Source organism: Beta vulgaris, chromosome 3 (assembly GCF_026745355.1).
Source record: "Beta vulgaris subsp. vulgaris cultivar EL10 chromosome 3, EL10.2, whole genome shotgun sequence".
NCBI classification, from domain to species: domain Eukaryota; kingdom Viridiplantae; phylum Streptophyta; class Magnoliopsida; order Caryophyllales; family Amaranthaceae; genus Beta; species Beta vulgaris.
The window spans coordinates 34,611,163-34,633,038 of record NC_079204.1 but is presented as its reverse complement, the minus strand read 5'-3'; the positions used below and the strand labels follow the sequence as shown (position 1 = coordinate 34,633,038).

Below are 21,876 nucleotides of genomic sequence, written 5' to 3'. Positions count from 1 at the left end.
TTAGTTTCTAAAATATTTTGTTGTATAGCTTGATATAAGCTTCGATAATTATCTACCAACAATTTCATTTGATAATAATTGTAGTCTCCAATGTCAACATCATATGTATCTCGTAGAAAGTTTGTGGCTTTTCGAGCTGCAATTTTCTCTGAATATTGACCTTTAGGTCCAAGTAACACTTTGAAGAAACCATATTCTCTCTCTAAAACAAGCCCGCCTAAACCTAAAAAACCCCTTCACCTAAAGGCAACCCTAGGGACTCGACCGCAGTGTGAGCCACCTTGGGCTCACGACAGCAGTCGGGCCCATCCCCATCTTTTCCCTTTTTCTGCTAGCTGAGTTGTTCTCTCCGCTTCCTTGAGTCGCGCTGTTGGTGGTGTCTCCCTCATCCCTGTGTTTCGTTCGTTTCCCCCGCCCACTCCCTGTGTTTGTTTCCTTCCCGAGCAGTTGTGTCGGTTCCCCCACCCACGTGTCGTGTCGTCTCCCTCCCCGAGTGGTGTTCCTCGCGTCGCTCTCTCCCCCCCGAGTCACGTCGTTTCTCCCCTTTCCTGAGTCGCGTTGTCTTTCCCTGTTTTCATTTTTCTTCACAGGTCCCCGACACCTGTCGGTTATTCCGAGTGGTCTCCCTTTGCTCGCTGTTTTTTCGAACTGCGTGATTGGTTCAGTCCTTTCTCGTCACTGTATGTTGATTTCGGTTGTCATGATCCCCGTCACTGTCCCCACATCTTATAAGCAAAAAGTCTCTTGTATAGTGTGTTGGTTGTTTTGGGCTTCCCATTCACTAGTTGTGTATTAGGCTCCCATTTCCCATTCACTAGTTGTGTATTAGGCTCCCCTTTCCCATCCCCCTTGTTAGAGTCGGGCTCCCCGTTCCCCTACCCCCTGTTAGTGTCGGGTTTCCCCTCCCCCTCCCCCTTTGTTGTTGGGACCTCCAACTAGAATGTTAGGGTTTTTCTTCAAATTTGTGTTAAATCTCCAAATAAAAGGAGTGCGTTGTTTTCGAGTTGTTAAAGATGTTGTCAATGGTCGCTTGTGCCCATCGACAAGTGTTTGTAAGTTGAATCAGGATTGGTGATTCAAAGTTGTGATAGTAGAATATGTCGATTTTTGGGATTATGTGTTGAGGGACAAGGTTACTCAAGAAGTTCGTGAGCATGGACGAGGCGATGATAGTTGGTCTTGGTTAGGACGTATGGTTTCCAATTTTGTAAACTGGAGGTGTGTTCGAGAGCTTAATTTATTTGGCTCTCATTTTAGCTTGGCATTAATCGTAATGGATGGTCCTCGCCTTGAAAACTTCAAATCTGAAGGCGGCACCTCAATTACATTTGAGGGTTTTCAACACCCCCACTCATCTGTGTTTCTCCTACCTTAACCTCAAATACTGTCGGGCAAGAGTAATGAGTCACAACAGAACGTGACTCGTATAAAGATCATGAGCCTAGAATCCCAAGCGATAGCAAATTGGTGGGATTAGGGGTGTTAATGAGGCAGGGTGGCTCGCAAACTATTCGAGTTCGGCTCAGTCAAAGCTCGGCTCGAGAGGGCTCGACTCGAGTTCGGGATCTGCTCGAGACCTTAACGAGCCGAGCCTGAGCCTCCCTAAGTTCGGCTCGAGAGTTCATGAACAAGCTCGAAACTATTTTAGATATTTTTTATATAAGATATTAATGTCCCACATCGACATAGAAGGTAAACAACCACCTTATTTTCATTATAAAATCTTACTACCTTTCACTAAACTTCATTTTAGATTTGTATAATTGGAATATTTATAAAGTCTTTAATTAACTAGTTTAATCATTTTGAAATTATTAATATAAACATTGAACAAAAAGGTGGCAGCATATGAAAAGTGAAGAAAAAATAGTGAAAAGAAAAATAAAAGAAAAGACTTGCAAAATATCAATGGAAGCATATGAAATAGTGAAGTAATCAAGTGCAACGTGTGAAAGCTTTGTTATATCAAATTTCTGAAGTCCCACATCGTTGAGGAAGCAAAGGAAGGAGTGAACCTTTTGTGTTAAAAAGGAATGCGGATAAAGAGTCACAAAGATCAATGGAAGTTGGGCCTATTTATTAAACGGGCATGACTTGACTTCCATATTAGTTTAATTTTGGCGAAAGTGTGTTGGGCAGTTTTTTTATCAAAAGTCTGATGGATAAAACTTTTGCTGAACTTTTTTTTAATATCTGAAAGTTTTCGAGCCGAACCTCGAGCCGAGCTTGGGTTTGAGCTTTTTGAGCCGAGCTTGGGTTTGAGATTTTCGAGCTCGAGCCGAGCCTAGATTTTTAAGCTCGACGCGCTTCGAGTCCGAGCCGAGCTCAACCTCAAACATTTTCGAGCCGAGCCGAGCTTGGACATGTTCGGTCTCAGTTCAGCTTGTTAACACCTCTAGCTGGGATTGCTCATGCGGTGAGATGGGACGTTCGCCATTGGTTGTTCATTGTCCGGCCTGCAAACGTCCTCCGCTTCATCTACCACATCCATCAGCCATCCGAGGTTTGCATCCATCATCAAAAGCACTGACCAGCGACACCGCCCTTCCTCCGCAACTTCTTATCAGTTTTATTTACTTCGGTTTTAGATGGAATATACGAGATCATAAAGCTCATTTAGGTTCGTTTGTTTAGTTTAGATTTGGATGAATTAGCATTAGGATGTACTCCCGCTTTTAATTAATGTACGATTTGTAAAAAAAAATGTTGACCTCTGTGGAAGCCATTTGGACGAATCTTAGTGTATGTGGAAAGTGTGGAACTTCATGAATTTCAACGTATGCCTTCAATTTGTCATCAGTGGTAGAGTGAACTCCATAGTATGCTCTTGGTAATTTAAGTTGTATTAGCATCTCACCCAAAATTATCTTAATGTTTGTTTTCATTAGCCAGTGTGTTTCACCCTTTATAAGTAACAATATTTTCGAAGTTGTTGTAGTATTTGTTTGACTATGTATGTATTTCCAATGTATGTAAATATATATCAAGTTTGAGTCTTGCAATAAATGTAACATGCATGTTGACATTTGTCATAAATTTTGCTTTAAATCCAATATATGTATGATAACACATGTTGTTTAAATATTCATGTTGATATGCTTTGTCATGAATGTTTATGTGGATTGTATATTTGAAATTTATGTGTCATAACATTTATGCCCTAAGATGAGAACTAACATGTTAAATAATTTAAATTTAAAAACATTTTTTCTTATTTTTACTTCAATAAATTCCAATTTATATTTAATGTTTTTGTGTAACTATAAGATATTTGATATGATTAAAAAGATATGTAGTAAAAATTTAAAAGCATTGTATTCAAATATTTAAGGGTTGAGCAATGATATCAAATGCATTTATACAAATACATTACATTATATTTTACAATATGTACAATAATGTCTATATTATTGTATCTTACAATGGACATTTAAAAGTAGTTAACAATTGTTGACCCTTGAGTTTTGAAGATGACTTAACCACAAAAGACATAGTGTATTTTATTTATGTTGTTGCTAGGTAATTCATTCTCAAGCAAAGAGAATAGTTGATTGAAGATCAAAACGGAGAATTAATCAAAAGTCGAAGTAAAGATGTTCGAGTGATGAAGAATCAAACATGGAATGAAGATTAGAATACATTAGGGTGTACGTATTATCTTCATGTTACGGTTGAGTGAAAGCTCAATTAAGTTCGTGGTGAATTCTCAAAGGAACTTGGTTCTGTTCCCATGACAGGAACATACCTGGCACTATTAGGAACAAGTAAGGTTAGGGAACAAGACTTAAAACTGGTTTAGGAACACCTAAGAGTCCCTAAAGTTGTGTGCCTAACTCTAGTGTGCGCCCAATATGTTAGTTAGAGTTTTTAGGGTTGTTTTAATTAAGATTCACTATTATAGGGAGTTAGTTATAAGGTTGTTAGGAAAAGATTTTAAAACTGATTTTCTGATTTTATTTAGAATAATATCTAACCGTTATATTTTATATTTTATGTAAAAGATTTTGTTTTCAAAATAAAATATCTTTCCGGCTTTTAAAACATTTTGTTTTAAAATATAAAACTGGTTTTCGATTTTATTAAAGTTATTTTTAAACGATATTTTCCTAAAATCTAGTTAAAAGTAAATACTTTATTTATTTCCTAAAATGAGATTACACACCTACAGTTACTGCTACATGGTTATGTAGTTAGTGGGTTTAGTGGCTTGGATAATTATCTCCCAAGTATTTAATTAATTTAAATAAGTTTAATTATTCCTCAAGTTTGTAAAACCACGTAATATGTTACTGCTTCTCTTATTTAGTTAAGTAGTGGATTAGTGGGTTAATTACTTATCAAGGAATATTTAACTTAAACTGATTAAATTAATTAAAGTTATGGAGATCATGGGTTAGTGGATTAATTAGTGGATAAAATTTCTTGTCTAAACTGTCTATAAATAGGCGCCTAAAACCTTAGAACAATTTGTGTCTGACTTAGCTAATTTGTCTTAGTTGTCTAAAAGAGTCAGTGCCTTTTCCTTAAGAGAATTCATACTTACATTAATCGAGTTTGTTACTCTTCCATTATTTTACAAATTGTATTTTTGAGAAAAGGGTTTGAGTGAACTCATGTAAGTGTGAGAAGCTTTGAGTGAAGCAAGAGAAAGAGAAAGAGAAAGAGAAAGAGAAAGGAACTTCTAGTGAAGTTTGAGAGGAACGACAGTTATGGGAACTGTCGTTGGGAATATGAGTTGAGTGACTTAAGTTGAGAATCGAGAGAAAAGTAATAGGTTGTAATCAGAGTTGTTTTGGCCTATTATAGTGGAAAGTTGTGTTAAAATCCCTTGTGGTCGAGGTTGTTTCTTCCTACTAGGCCTAGGAAGTTTTTCCTCGCTAAATCTCTCGTGTTCACATTATTTGTTCCCAAGTTTACTTTTAATTCCGTAAAAAGTATAGCTTATTCTCTCACTATAATTCAACCCCCCTCTTATAGTGCCCATATTATACAACAATTGGTATCAGAGCGGGAACTCTAACAATCAGGAAACCCTGTTGAGTTCAAGATCTTGAAAAATATGAATACTAGAGAGAAACTGGAAGAAGGGTACTCTACGCAGAGGCCACCAATGTTCAATGGTAAGTTTACACTTACTGGAAGAACAGAATGGAGATCTTTATCAAAGCCGACAATTACCAGGTATGGAGAGTCATAGAGGTAGGTGATTTTGAAGTCACTACCACTAATGACAAGAATGAGGTAATTCCTAAATCATTCTGATTTTGATAAAGCAGATTTCGAAAAATGGAAATTAATGCTCTTGCTATAAACTCTTCATTGTGGTTTGTGACCTCATGAACACAATCGTGTCATGGGATGAAAACCGCAAAAAAAATTTGGGATCTTCTTGAAGTCACTCATGAAGGTACGAGTGAAGTTAAGAGATCAAAAATAGATCTTTTGATGAACAATATGAACTTTTCAAATGAAATCAAAAGATCTATCAAGACATGTTTACACGCTTTACTAATATTATTAATGAGCTAACATCTCTTGAAAGTGATTACTTCTGAGGAACAGGTAGAAAGGTCCTAAGGAGCCTTCCTAGGGATCGATGGATGGCTAAGGTAACTGCCTTACAGGAAACTAAGGACTTTACAAGTTCAATTGGAACAACTTGCTGGTTCCCTTATGACTCATGAGCTGCAAATGGACAATGAAAATGGAGTTATGTCCAAACAAAAATCAATTGCCTTAAAAGCTGATGAAACTGAAGAGTCGAAAACTGATGAAGAAGAATCTGCTCTCATGGTCCGAAAATTCAAAAGAATGTTTAGGAACATGAAGAACGGAGACTACAAAGGTAAGAATAAGAAATATTCTAACAAACTTGTTTGTCATAAGTGTGGCAGTTTCGAGCACTTTATCAAGGATGTCCCCAATGGGAACAAGAAAAAGGCAAAGGAAGGGAACGAAGCAAAGATAGGAACAAGAGATACAAAATTCCTATACTCGATCTGAATGAAGAAAGCTATGGTTGCTTGCATGGGGAGACCTGACTCTGAAGAAGAAGATGATCCTCAACCAAATGAGGAGACTGCAAACTTCTTCTATGGCTCTTGACAATTCCGAATCTGATGAAGAGATTGAATCTCTTGAGGCAAGTCTAGACACATAAAACTCGTCTTAATTCTTTAAGTAAAGAAAAGTTATTTGAGTTTATTGTTGATGCTGTAAATGATTGCAAAGATGAGTCCATTAAACTAAAACAATGTCAACATGCTTTAACTGTTGCGAAGGAACATACCCTTGGCTTAAAAGTTTCGATATGATATTGAGAAAAGATTTTTCGAGTTGTTTGACAAAAATCTAAAAATTAAAAGAGGATTTCGAAAATCTTAAAAATGAGAACTACTTGTTAAGCCTTGAGTTGTAAATTAAAAGAGTTTGTTCCTGAAGTAAGTTCCTTTGACATTAAGTCAGTTCCCTTGCAAAGTTTCAAATCTGAAATAAACGAATTGAAAAATCATGTTTCATTTTTGGAAATAGAAAATAATGAACTTGTAGGGGAACTGCACCAATGAGAAATGAAAAGAAAATGCTACCTATTGCAAATTGGATTAAGAACCCTCAAACAAAACGAACCGAAGGTCTTGGTTTTAATCACAAAAAAAATTTGAAAAACCTAAAAAGAGAGTTGATTTACCAAGTGATAAAGTTTGTATGTTTTGTGGGAACACTGGTCACATTAGGAACTCTTGTCCTAAAGACTTGGTCGCATAACGAGAACTTGGAAACAAGTAGAGTAACTTGGAAAAAGAAATCTATTGTTTCCGAAGGAAAGGAACCCAAGAAAGATTGGGTTCCTAACTCTAACAATTAGTTTTCTTGCAGGTTGGAGTGAGGGGGAACAACACATGGTACCTAGACAGTGGTTGTTCTAGCATATGACTGGAGATAAATCAAGATTTCTCTCACTCTCAGCCTATGATGGTGGAAGTGTGACTTTTGGTGACAACAAGAAAGCTAACATAGTTGCCATGGGCAAAGTTGGTAAGTCATCGTCATATTCCATAGATAACGTTTTTCTAGTTAACGGTTTGAAGCATAATTTGTTGAGCATTTCCCAATTCTGTGATAAAGGGAACTGTGTGAAGTTTAATAGTGAAAAATGTCTAATTATCAACAAAAGCACAAAGGATGTCGTTTTGGAAGGAACAAGAAAAGGGAACACATATGTTGTGGATCTCAACCTTGTTCCCAAAAACAAGTTTACATGCCTTAGTGTTATTGATGATAATTCCTTTTTATGGCATATGCGTCTAGGTCATGCTAGTTTTTCATTGATTGACAAACTTTGTTCTAAAGAACAAGTTTCAGGTTTACCTTCAATTAAGTTTCATTTATATCATGTTTGTGATGCATGCGTAAAAGGTAAGCATGTTAGATCCTCTTTCAAGTCCAAGAATGTGGTAAGTACCACAAGACCATTAGAGTTAATTCATATAAATTTATGTGGACTTATGAGGATTCAAAGTAGGAGTGGCAAGAAGTATGTGTTGGTTATTGTAGATGACTTCTCTAGATTTACATGGGTTATTTTTCTTTCTAGCAAGGACGAGATGTAACGCCCCGACAAATTTACATGACCTTAATCGCCAGCGGAAGCATAACTTAATCCTGTGGGTTATGGCCCACAAATAAAATAGTAGCCTAAAATTTAAAAATTCACTATACAATTACTCATCGCAAGATAATACTTGTTTACTCATTATACAAAGTATCCTAAAACCTCATAGAATCATACATAATCTCCATAATGCAGTCTATCAGTGATCCACAACTGTTCTTCCATACCTAAAACATAAAACAAAACGTCGTGAGCCGAGGCTCAGTAACATACTACTCTAACATCGTAAATTCATTTCACATCATTTTGGTTAAAAACAGGGAGGAGAGAATAAGTAAAACATTTCACAAATATATCATAGTAGGTTACATTATCTTCTTTATCATGTTCATCATCATACATCTTTTACTTTGGTAACTTGGCAAATATCACATATCACATATCGCACATAGGGACGTCTCCCTAAACAAATGGGTGACACTCTCGGTGTCCAAATATTGCCAGAAAGGCAGTCACAAATGGATGACACTCTCGGTGTCCAAATATTGCCAGAAAGGCCACAAATGGATGACACTCTCGGTGTCCAAATATTGCCAGAAAGGCGGTCACATCATAGGTGACATTTTCTATGCCCACATACTTGCCAAGAACCATCTTTCACTTTACTTTATCATGTTTCAAATATCATAATTACATTACATCATTATAATCATAATCATGAAACATCATTAAAACCATAGCGTTAGCATACTCATATTTTCATAAACATCAGAGTCATTTCATTTCATCGAAAACCATCATATTCGTAAAACCTTTCATATCCCACAATCCATAAATCAACAACATAGTGCGAAATACCATAAAACATCATTCGAAAGGGATTGTGGGTGTTAGCAGTAGACGTTACCTGAATTCTTGCTTACCAACCATGATAGCCGGGGGAGGCTTGTAATATCCTTTATCTTCTTTAATCTATTCAAGAATAGTTTTATTAAAGAACGTTTCATTACTTAGCTTTTAAGCCTAAATATTAGTTAGCGCTTGTTAAGGTCATAACGTCGTAAAGGTTTCCTTTAGGTCATTATTTCTTAATCGTTAATAACTTTTTAATCAAGGTGACTCTTTAATCAAATAACTAGGTGAAATAACTCCTTTAGCTATATTTAACAAAACGTTAAAGTTATATTAATACATAACATATAACCCTTTGAAAATATATTTTTGTTATAAGAGTTCGTAGTTAATAACCAATTAATCGTCTATTATTAAACTAATTTTTAATATACTAGAACCATTGGCATTATATTATTAAACTAGTAAGTCAAGTAGCTGGTTATTATAAGTGAACTTGGATTAGTGAAGTGATGATAACTTAAACTCAAATTACAAATAACAAGTGTAATGGATTTGTTTTAAACAACTCAACTAGTTTAGAAGTCATGAATTATAACTCAATAATAGATTTTAGTAAATAAGTTAGGTGGTTTAGTAAAACTAACTGAAATCAGTCCATGAAACAAGTCTAAAACATCTTTTAGCCCAACATAGTAAAATAAATTCAGATTTGTAAACACTTGGGTTTAGTCCAAAGGTATTCTACTAGGCCCAAACTAAATATTAACTAATAAGAGAAATCAACTTGGGCTTGTATTATAAACTAAGGAAAATCAGAATTTAAAATAAAGAAGCATCACCTCTGCTACTAGGAGCAGGGAGAACGACGAGTGGGGCGAGGGAACGGCTCCGGCGAACGGCGGTAGACGGCGACGACCGGAGGCAGCGAGAAACGACGGTAGCGTGACGGCGAGGCGGTGGCGCGCAGTGCTGTGCGCGTCCTGCTGGTGCGACGAAGAAGAGAGCGAGAATGAGCTGCGCGAGGAGGAGAGGGAGAACGAAGCTGCTGGTGGTTGGCGGAGCTCCGGCGAGCGAGCTGGAGACCCGCGAGCGACGGTGAGGTGGAAGCGCGACTGAGTGCGGCGCAAGCGGCGCGTGACCGGTGGTCGACGGGGTGTGTCAAGGGGCGAATTAGAGGAGAGAGAGGGAGAGTTTGGGTTTTCTTTTGGGTTTCTTTTTGTCACAATTTTTCCGGCGATTATTGACTGAATTTCTGATTAGAGAGAAGAGATGATGAAGGTTGTTGTTGGTGTGTTCTTGGTGTTGAATCTATGGCTATTTATAGTGGAGTTTGGGGGTTTTAAAATCAGTGGTTGGGAGGAAGATGGTGAAGTAATTAATCTGATTTTGTTAACTTGAAGAAGCAATGGTGAGAGATTGGTGACAGATTTTGACTGAAGAAGAAGAAGAGAGGGTGATTGCATGTGTGCCATGTGTTTGCCATGAAAATGAAGGAATTGAAGGAGGAGGAAGAAGGCAGTCAACTTTCTCAGTTTTATATAATACTTTTATTTTTCTTTTAATTTATGAAATCAGAAAATAGTCATTTTTTTTTCAACTTTCAACCACCTAGTTGGGTGATGGTTAAATATAAGTCTAATATTTTCTGGTTAAACAAAAGAATAGGATTACCCCTTTTTACAAAGTCTAGTAATTTATGTTTAACATAATAAAAGAAAATCTAAATCTTAGTCAAATTAGTGATAACTATATTTAATTAATTACTTAAACATGGTTAAGTTTTTAGGATATTACACGAGATTTATGATGAGTTCCTTGTCTTTGCAAAGAAATTTCAAAATTTGAGTGGTAAAAAATTGCTACACCTTAGATCCGACCATGGCAAAGAATTCAAGAACTTTAAGTTTGATGACTTTAGTAGAGACAATAGGTTAGATCATAATTTCTCCGTCCCTAGAACACCTCAACAAAATGGTGTTGTTGAAAGGAAGAATAGAACATTAGAGGAAATGGCTAGGACTATGTTGATAGCTAGTGGTCTTCCTATGAACTTTTGGGCCGAAGCTATGAATACTGCTTGTCATATTATAAATCGTGCCATGGTGAGACCTTTATTAAATAAAACTCCTTATGAGCTATATTTTGGTAAAAAGCCCAATATTACATATCTCAGAACATTTGGATGAAAATGTTTTGTTCATAATAATGGGAAACAAAAGCTAGGTAAGTTTGATGCTAGAAGTGATGAAGCTATATTTTTAGGATACTCTTCTAGTAGCAAAGCTTATAGAGTTTATAATAAAAGGTCTATGTGTGTAAAAGAAAGTGTGCATGTTATTTTTGACGAAACAAATAAATTTGTTGCAAGCACACAGGTTGATGATGACTTCAAGATAGGTATGGTAAGAGATCAAAGTTTTACTATGAACTTTGGAAGAAGAAGAAGTCATGGGAACAAAGCCTAAGGAACAACATCATGTTCCTGTTCCCAATGAAGAAGAAGAAGAACTAGGTGAGGAAACACAAGTGAATGAATCCATTATTGTTGAACCTAGTTCCCAAGAACAGAGAAGTGAAGATAATCAAAGAAATCAAGTTTCCATCCAGGATTTCCAACCAAAGCCTTGGAAAACTCATCGTTCCCATCTAGTGGAACTCATAATCAGTGATATTAACAAGGGAACTCAAACGAGATCTCAAATTAGAAATTTTTGTGCTTTTCATGCTTTTCTTTCTATGATGGAACCCAGGAACCATGAAGAAGCTCTCACTGATGCTGATTGGATTGTAGCTATGCAAGATGAACTTCATAATTTGAAAGAAACAAAGTTTGGCACCTTGAACCTAAACCTAAACACAACAGGTTATTGGTTTAAATGGGTGTTTAGAAACAAGTTGGATGAGTTCGGAACCATAGTAAGAACAAGGCTCGGTTAGTTGTAAAAGGATACAATCAACAGGAAGGTATAGATTATGAAGAAACTTTTGCACCTGTTGCAAGATTGGAAGCAATTAGAATTTTTGTTGCTTTTGCTGCTTTCATGGGTTTTAAATTGTATCAAATGGATGTGAAATGTGCCTTTTTAAATGGTTATCTAAATGAAGAGGTTTTCGTGAACAACCTCCCGGTTTTGAAAAAAAGAATTTCCTAATCATGTCTTCAAGCTTGACAAAGCTCTTTATGGGTTAAAGCAAGCTCCAAGAGCATGGTATGAAAGACTTTCTAAGTTCCTTCTTGAAAATGAGTTTAAAAGAGGAAAATTGGATCGAACCTTGTTTTTAAAATCAAAAGGAAAACATTTATTAGTTGTTCAAATATATGTTGATGATATTATATTTGGTCACTAATGAATCTTTGTGCAAGGACTTTGCTAATCTCATGAGTAAAGAATTCGAAATGAGATGATGGGTGAACTCAACTTCTTCTTGGGGTTGCAAATCAAGCAAACAGAAGAAGGAATCTACATCCATCAACAAAAGTACATAAAGGAACTGCTTAAAAAGTATGGTTTGGAGGCATCCAAAGTGAATCATACACCATGGGAACTTCAACCAGATTGGATGAAGATCTATAGGAACAAGTGTGGACCAAACCAAGTATCGAGGTATGATTGGCTCACTATTATATCTAACTGCAAGTCGTCCTATATTGCTTTAGTGTAGGGTTATGTGCAAGGTTTCAAGCCAATCCAAAGGAATCTCATCTCACAGCTGAAGAGAATCCTGAGATACCTCAAGGAACAACGATTTAAGCCTATTCTATTCAAGAAGTGATACCTTTGAACTAAAAGGATTTGCGGATGCTGACTCTGCAGGTAATCTGGTCAATAGAAAGATACATCAGGTATGGTTCAGTTCCTTAGTCATAGTTTGGTTTCTTGGAGCACCAAGAAGCAAAACACAGTTGCTTTATCTACAACTTAGGCTGAATATGTTGCAGTAACAACATGTTTTTCCCAAATGCTATGGATAAAACAACAACTACGTGACTACGGAATTTACTTTGAATGTGTTCCTATCTATTGTGATAATACTAGTGCTATTAGTATTTCTAAAGATCCCGTGCATCATTCAAGAGTCAAACATCCATATTAGGCATCACTTTCTAAAAGAAATGTTGAAAAGGGTCTTATTAAAATGGAATTCCGTGAGACTGAACGTCAAATTGCAGATATTTTGACAAAGCCCTTAAATAGAGATAGGTTTGAAAAATTGAGACTTGAACTTGGCTTGATCAAGTTGAAATGATTGCTACAACTTTTCCCTTTGTGTTGATTCTTTGGCATTATGTATGGATGAGCATATTTGATGTTTTTATTTGCTTAAATACATCACAATCCTTATATGATTATTTCATGTGTATGAGTAAAAATGTCTGAAAACTGCTCACCAATGTCCAATAATATTCCCCTTATTGTTCATAAGACAATTCTATGCCTTAAGTGATGACAAAGGATTAAAAGAATTAATGGTGTTCCAAAGTAGCAAAATTTCTCTGTTTCCATTTGTTGTTCCCAAACGTTGTTCCCAAACGTTGTTCCCAGCGTATTAAGTTTAATTTTTTTTCTTCTTTCAAAATTCAAAAATCCAAAAATATTCTGTTCAGATTTTTTCTCCTAAAAATCTGATTTTTTTTCTCTTTCCTAATATCTCTCAAGTTAGTTGGAAGATATTATCTTTAATTTCCTTAAGTTTTTTAGAAACGTGTGCAATACACGGTTAACTTATATTTTTTTTCCTTTTATTTCCTAGCTTTACTTAAAACAAAACAAAAAAAATTATTCTTTTGTTTTATTTTTCATTAAACCCAAAAACACCTCCACAAAATATGACCTCCAAACACACTTCTCATTCTCTCTCTTCCCAAAAATCCAAAAAACCCTCTCCTTCCTCCATTAACATCGAATCACCTGCTCCCATGGATATTTCACCCAATCCATCAACAAGAATCCTAAGAAAAAGGAAGAAAATTGAAGAAACAATGGAGATGGAAGTAGAGGAACAACATGCAAATAGTGAGGGGGAATCAGAGGTTCCTGAGAAAGGAACAACAAGAATTGCGCGAAGAAATACCACGACAACTAGGTATGTTCATGGTCTTTGCATTAATATCTCTTGGTGTAAGAGGGTACACTTTCGTCAATTGCTAAATATGATTAAGTTTCAAGGTTGGGAACATCTTTTTGTGAATTGCTCTGGTAAAAGTTTAATTCCAAAACTTATGGATGAATTTTGTGAAAATTTTTCCATTGATGAAGAAGGGAATTGTTCTACACTTGTGAAGGGAACCCAAATTGACTTTAATTCTGAAATTTTGGGAAAACTACTCGGTGTTCCTGTGAAGGGAACCGATGTATACTTTAAGAAACAAAGAGGTTCCTATCCCTTTTCTGATATCTCTTTTGACGAATTAATTGTGAAGTATGGCGGTAAAAAGGGAAATACATTTCTTGATCACAATCTTCTTTCTCCCTACCACAAAATTCTATTCCACATTCTAAAGAAAGCTATATTACCTCGTCTCACTAAACGTGCTCAAGTTAGCATGTTGGACTTGATCTATATCGATTGCCTAGCTCTCATAAACACATCAACTTTCCCTCCTTAATGGTTCAATATATGAGTCACTGTATTGAAAATGGATTTGTAGTTGGTTATGGGGCTCTAATAACCGAAATATTGATGAAGTTTAATGTGAAGATTTCGGGGCTCAAACCATTGGTGTATCTACTGGGAATATGTTGAATGTACGTGCACTGAATAATTTAAATGTATGTGTTGTGAATGGGGAAGTTATCAAGAGAAGGGTTAATCTTGATGATGATGAGAATGATGATGAGTGTGATGTTGTGGAAGAAGAAGAAGAGATAGAAATTGGCGTTTGAAAAAGAAATGGAACAAAAGAAAACAGAAAAAATAGAAAAAGAAAAAGAAAAGAAAAATGAAGAAGAAAAACAAGAAGAAAAAAAGAAGGGGAAGAAGGTGGTTGAAGAGATGGTGAAACCAGTTGCTAAAAGCACTCGAACTAGTCAAAGAGTTCGAAATTTGAAAGTGCTTCACTCTCCTTCCCATGATGAGGAAGAGAGTATTGATGAAGATGGAGGATGATGTGCTCAAGATTGATCACACCATGACCGAAAAATCATAAGGAGGTGATGGCTAAGCTAAATGATGTGGTGGAAGAAGTTATCGAGCAACCTTCCTCTCCTAAACCTTAAACCTTTCTTAGTTTAGTTTTTGTGGGAACATGAACTTTTTAATCTTTGTCTTTTCTATCTTTCTTTCTTAAGCATGCTACAATGACACTATGTTAATTTGATAATTCTATGTTTAATCTTGTTGCATGTGTGCGTCTCTTGAATGGATAATATTCTTGGATTGCGGTTTTGAGAGTTGAATGCGTTATTTACTTATAATAACCAAATTATTTCTCACAAGTTTGGTGGTGTGATGTGTTTTAGTAGATAATTTCATCTTTTTGAAATCGTGGACTAATGTTTTTGAAGATGCCAAAGGGAGAAAGAGAAAGGCAATCAAAGTAAATTTTTGTTTAGTCATGGATTATGTTCTCATGTTTCTTTACAAAAATAAAATAACAAAGAGTCTATAATAATTAATTTAACTTAGTGGCATACTTTGTTAAAATAGTTTTATATGACTTATTATATGACTTATGTGCATTACATATTATTATATTATATGCCTTTTGTTGCCATCTTCAAAAAGGGGGAAATTGTTGACCCTTGAGTTTTGAAGATGACTTAACCACACAAAAGACATAGTGTATTTTATTTATGTTGTTGCTAGGTAATTCATTCTCAAGCAAAGAGAATACTTGATTGAAGATTAAAACGGAGAATTAATCAAAAGTCGAAGTAAAGATGTTCGAGTGATGAAGAATCAAGCATGGAATGAAGATTAGAATACATTAGGGTGTATGTATTATCTTCATGTTAAGGTTGAATGAAAGCTCAATCAAGTTCGTGGTGAATTCTCAAAGGAACTTGGTTCTGTTCCCATGACAGGAACAGACCTGGCACTATTAGGAACAAGGTTAGGGAACAAGACTTAAAACTGGTTTAGGAACACCTAAGAGTCTCTAAAGTTGTGCACCTAACTCTAAGTGTGCGCCCAATATGTTAGTTAGAGTTTTTAGGGTTGTTTTAATTAAGATCCACTATTTTAGGGAATTAGTTATAAGGTTGTTAGGAAAAGATTTTAAAACTAATTTTCTGATTTTATTTAGAATAATATCTAGCCGTTATCTTTTATATTTTATGTAAAAGATTTTGTTTTCAAAATAAAATATCTTTCCGGTTTTTAAAAGATTTTGTTCTAAAATATAAAACTGGTTTTCGATTTTATTAAAGTTATTTTTTAAAGATATTTTCCTAAAATCTAGTTAAAAGTAAATACTTTATTTATTTCCTAAAATGAGATTACACACCTACAGTTACTGCTACATGGTTATGTAGTTAGTGGGTTTAGTGGCTTGGATAATTATCTCGCAAGTATTTAATTAATTTAAATAAGTTTAATTATTCTTCAAGTTTGTAAAACCACGTAATATGTTACTTTCTCTTATTTAGTTAAGTAGTGGATTAGTGGGTTAATTACTTATCAAGGAATATTTAACTTAAATTGATTAAATTAATTAAAGTCATGGAGATCATGGGTTAGTGGATAAAATGTCTTGTCTAAATTGTTTATAAATAGGCGCATAAAACCTTAGAACAATTTGTGTCTGACTTAGCTAACTTGTCTTAGTTGTCTAAAAGAGTCAGTGCCTTTTCCTTAAGAGAATTCATACTTACATTAATCGAGTTTGTTACTCTTCCATTATTTTACAAATTGTATTTTTGAGAAAAGGGTTTGAGTGAACTCTTGTAAGTGTGAGAAGCTTTGAGTGAAGCAAGAAAAAGAGAAGGAGAAAGGAACTTCTAGTGAAGTTTGAGAGGAACGACAGTTGTGGGAACTGTCGTTGGGAACTTGAGTTGAGTGACTTAAGTTGAGAATCGAGAGAAAAGTAATAGGTTGTAATCAGAGTTGTTTTGGCCTATTATAGTGGAAAGTTGTGTTAAAATCCCTTGTGGTCGAGGTTGTTTCTTCCTACTAGGCCTAGGAAGTTTTTCCTCGCTAAATCTCTCGTGTTCACATTGTTTGTTCCCAAGTTTACTTTTAATTCCGCAAAAGGTATAGCTTATTCTCTCACTATAATTCACCCCTCCTCTTATAGTGCCCATATTATACAACAACAATATATACATAGTATTCAAACAGTGGCATATATAATTTCCTTAGTTTTCTAGCGTAGTTGTCTGTTATCTCCAAGCATATATGTAGTCAATTATATGCTAAAATATTTGCCTTTCAACTTTTGAACATTTTATTCAATAAATATTTGTCGTTCCCCTAAGAATAAGTGTAATAAATATTTATTATTGATATACTTATATTATGTAATGTGAAATTGTCATTAAGTACCTGTATTGGCAATAAATAGATCTCATTTGCTTTTCGTCTAAGACGAATTCTGCATGAGAACCAAAGAATGTCATAGGTATTGTGACGCTGGAGTCTTGAACATCAACATGTAAGATACATCTGTAGTGGATGAAATAGAACAGATAAATAACAGAAAACTATTTTAAAAAATAATGAAAAATAATGTACAAAATTACCGAGGTTTAGCTATTGCAGCATGTGGAAGAGATGAAATAAAACAGGTAAATTCTTTTCTGATGTTAGCATTACATTTTTTGTTGCAGACGTTGCAAGAATCATATATTAGATTATGCTTATTCAATATGTCTGTAATTTTTCCTTTAATACGCACTTTTTTTTCTAGCCTGACATTAACAAAATTAAATCAAATAAAAAACGACTTCGAAAAATACAACTACAATAAAGAACATAAGAAAAAAAAAATTTATTTAAATTATGATGTAACCTGTTGTTCTGGTAGTAAGTTGATCAAAATATATGCTCTTCCATTTTGCTTTATGCTTTGATTGCTCTGAGTAGCAATCAATGTTCTAAGCTCGTAAATTTTTCTCCATTTTCGATAACACTTCAACAAAATTATGTGTAAAATTAGATAATGTTAGTAATAATTAATCTGTTGCTACTCTTTTATTCAACGTACCAGTTATGTAATGCAAAAGTAGTGTTTGAATCTGGGTTTATTTTGATAGTTGAAAGAGGTGAGCTATTCCATTTCGCTCCTGTAAAAATATTTTAGTATACTTGTAGTTGTTTTAACAATAGTAAAAATACGGACAAAAGTGGTTCCAAACAACTAATCATAATATAATGATTACAATAGTATCATCACTTAAAAAGTTAATGTAATACTTAAATGTTAATATAATTTAAATTGGATACCATCAAGAAAATTTGCTACAACACGTGTAATTTAAATAACATGGAGTGCATCGATTATTTCAACAATATGTTCAGCTTCATGTATAGCAAGAGTATTATACATGATGTGTCATATTTTTATATAGTTTTTAGTTGCATTTAGGTTGCATTCTAGGAGCATTTAGGTGTATTTTGGTTCATAATTGCATGCTATTACTTGATCTGCGAAATATTTCTCCTCTTATGCGTTTTCGGTATTATTTGATGAATTTCTGGTATCGAGAACATAATTGGAATATTACTTGACAAGCTTGAGGACTTAGGAGCAATTGGAAGCAAACTACATTGATAAGGATCATTTTCGATGCATTTGAGTGCAAATTGGAGCTCAATTGGAGTTGGAATTCATTGATAGAATTGTGAAAATCAAGTTATGTTCACTCTTTTATCTATAACTTCTGACTTGATGCTTATATTGGGCTTCTTCCAAAGGCATTGGAAAGTAGGATTGAAGATCTTTCCAACGATAGGTCGCACAGCCCAAGACGAAGTGTATTTTGAGAGATATGGGCTTCGAAAGTTGGCCGAGTCTGCCAGAAAACTTCTTACGCGGTTTTGATAATTTCGGCCATTTAATGATTTATTTGGCTTCCTTATCTTGTAATTTGGTTCCCTACTAGTATTTGGAGTTAGTTCTAGGGCTGGCAAAAGCTGATCCAACCTGATAACCCGACCTGAAACTGACCTGAAAATTCCGGGTTTGGGTTGAGATTTTCGACTTGAAAAGAAAAGGGCCGACCCAACCCGACCTGAAAATATAATGGTTAGGTCCAGGTTGACCTTTTGAACCTGAAAATAACCCAAAATTACCTGATTTAAAAATAACATATATTATGTTAGGTTAGCCCTTAGCCGATTAGGTTATAATATTGGGCCAAGCCCAACTCACTTCAACCTGAAAATTCCGGTTTTGAATGTTGAATCTTAAACCTGTTACATGTACATTACCTTTCTGAATTAAGTTGGCAGTTTTGTGATCATTGGATATTTAGATTTTTATTTCAGGTCATTTTGGGTTGGTTTCGGGCCAACACGAAAAATATAAGGTTGGTTTTGAGTTGAGTTTTTCAACCTGCAATATAAATCAGGTCGGGTTTGGATCAGGTATAAGTGACCTGAAATACAAATCAGGTCAACCTGAAACTGACCCAACCTGATCTGATTGTCAGCCCTAGTTAGAACTATATATTAGGGGTTTTCTAATTAGAATAGGACATATATTGCTCACTTTTCATTATCACATTATTTTTCCTCTCTAGTTTTCTCACTAGTTTATGCCCTAGTTTATTTTCTATTGCTACTTTGGAGATTCAAGATCCAATCTTTCATATTCATATTCAATTCAATCAAGTTTTATTCTCCCATCTTCTCTTTATTATTATTTTAATTATGTTTATCATTATGTTTATTGCTTTTATTACCATGATTAGTGAGTAGTCTTTTTTATCTAGGATTGAGTTGGGCCCTAGTATGGATTGATCATGTAAATTCTTCTCTAATTCCCATGTTATTGAATTATATGTTTAGGGTTTGACAAGATTGTTGTTCTTGCCAATTGTGCATCTTGATTTAGCCCTAGTTTTATATTATCAATGAAAGTCGGAGTTGAACTTAGGAATATTTTTTTGATGCTAAATTGTTATTTTATTAATTAAGTTCATCAATGAAAGTTGGGTCTTAATTTAGATAATCTTGTTATTGATTTGAATTCTCCCATGAAAATAGGTGAGAACTAGAATTGGGAATTATTTGACATTGGTTCCCAATGCTTCAAATTATGTGTGTAAGCCATGAAAATAGGAGACCCTTTTGCTATCACGAAAGTGAGTTCTAGGTATTGAGGATTGACCGAGTGTTTATTTTCGGTTCGCAGCTGTGCTTTATTACTGAGTCAGAAGGGAATGTCAATCTCGCCTAAGCTATAATTGAATAACTGGGATGTGAGTTGTGGTTTGATCAATTCATATTAGTGGTGATGCTTAATCTTAGTGTTTTAATTAGCATATTCATATAGTTTGTCATATTTCGTCATTAGTTTAGCCTTTAGTTTATAGATTATTCCTCATTTCTGGATTGTGTAACTATTTTGTAATCTAAAATCAAGTAGTGGTTAATCTTGCATCTCCCTGAGTTCGACCCGTATGTGCTACGACATCGTACACTTGCGGTATTAAAATAAAACACTAACAAGTTTTTGGCGCCATTGTCGGGGAGGCTATCGATTAGAATGATTTTGATTATAGATTTAATAAATTACACCTGTTACTTTGTTTCTTGTTCACTAGTTGTTGTTTTTGAATGCGCAAGCGATCGTGATCTGTAGATCCCGTGGTCTTTGAAACAGAGATAGAAGCCACAACTTAGAGACTCAACGCTAAGAGAAGAAGAAGGGAACATGAAAATATTCAGAGAGAACCAATGGCTCATCCTCTTCGAGAGTATAATATGCCAGATGTCGCATCTACATCTAGCATTGTCAGGCCTGCTATAGAGGTCAACAACTTTGAGATCAAAATCCAACTGATTCACTTCATTCAACGAGTTTAGTTCAGAGGCAGCCCTATGGAGAACCCCAATGAACATATCAATTCTTTTCTTGAGAAATGTGATATTGTGAAGATTAATGGGCCTCCGATGAAGCTCTTCGCCTCCGCTTGTTCCCTTACTCCTTGCTGGACAAAGCAAAAGAATGGTTAAAGAGTCATGAAGCGTTCAAGTTCACAAGTTGGAATGATTTAGCTACTGCTTTATGTGAGAAGTACTTTCATCCAAAAAAGATTGACAAGCTGTGTAATGCCATCACATCCTTTACTTAATTGGATGGTGAATCACTCTATGAAGCTTGGGAAAGGTACAAGAATTTACAAAGGCATTGTCCTCGTCATGAGATCCCAACCTGGCTCCTTATCCAGACATTCTACAATGGGTTGGCTCATGAGGTTTCAAATTTATATTGATATTGTAGCTAGAGGTGCTCTCATGGGTAAGACTGCTACTCAAGCCAAGGCATTGCTCGAGGAGATGGCCGCCAATAGTTACCATTGGTCTACTGAATGATCTACATCTAAGAGGGGTGGCAAGTATGAGGTCGATGCAATAACTTCACTCTCTAGGAAGGTTGATGCTTTGTCTCAACAAATTAAGAGTATATCACTTGGTGCTAATGCCGAGATTAATGCTTTCCAAGGGAATAATGCAAATTCCATGTCTACAGATATGAGTATTGTGGAACAAGAGCAAGTCAACATTATGTATGGTGATGTTAGACCTAGAAATAATCCTTACTCGAATAATTTCAATCTTGGTTGGAGGAATCATGAGAACTTCTCTTGGAGTAACAATCAACCTCAAGCACCACGCAATTCCAACCCCGCTGGGTTTCAGCAGAGACAACAAGGTCCACCCTCTCAACAACCTCCTCAAAAGTCATATATTTATTCCTTGCTAGAAAGACTCTTAGCAATCTCTAAGGAAACGAATAAGAAGTTTGATAGGATTGATGCTCACAACAAGATATTTGATACCCAAATTGCACAGCTAGCCCAACAAATGTCACATGTGACTCAACAGGTAACCCAACTTTAAAATACACCTCCCCAATTTCCAGGGCAATTAGAACAAAATCCTAAGAATCATCACAATGTAAGTGCAATCACCTTGAGGTATGGAAAGACTTTAGAGGAACCAATGAAGCCTATCGTGACATCATCGAACGTTGATAAAGACGACATTACTGAAGAGATTGAGAAAGCTCCATCAAAGCCTGCTAGAGTTTATGTGGAGCCAACTCCTTTCCCTCATCGATTGCCAAAGGCTAGAATAGAGAAGAAGTACGTGGAGTATCTTGAGTTATTGAAAAATGTTCATCTTAAAATCCCGTTCCTTGAGGCCATTTGCGAAATCCCTGCCTATGCTAAGTCCTTGAAGCAACTTTTGTCTAAGAAGAAGAGGATTAGTGAAGCTACTACAGTGGAGCTCTCCGAGGA

At 35.3% G+C, this 21,876-nt stretch overlaps 1 long non-coding RNA gene across 1 annotated transcript; it reads right to left on the bottom strand.

Moving 5' to 3' along the window:
• Positions 1–7,605: 7,605 nt before the first annotated feature.
• On the bottom strand, positions 7,606–9,439 carry LOC130590721 (uncharacterized). The gene is made up of 3 exons (XR_008968568.1): positions 9,307–9,439; positions 8,520–8,584; positions 7,606–7,839 (listed from the first exon to the last, which is right to left on the bottom strand). It is a non-coding gene; the product is annotated as an uncharacterized LOC130590721 (long non-coding RNA).
• Positions 9,440–21,876: the final 12,437 nt, after the last annotated feature.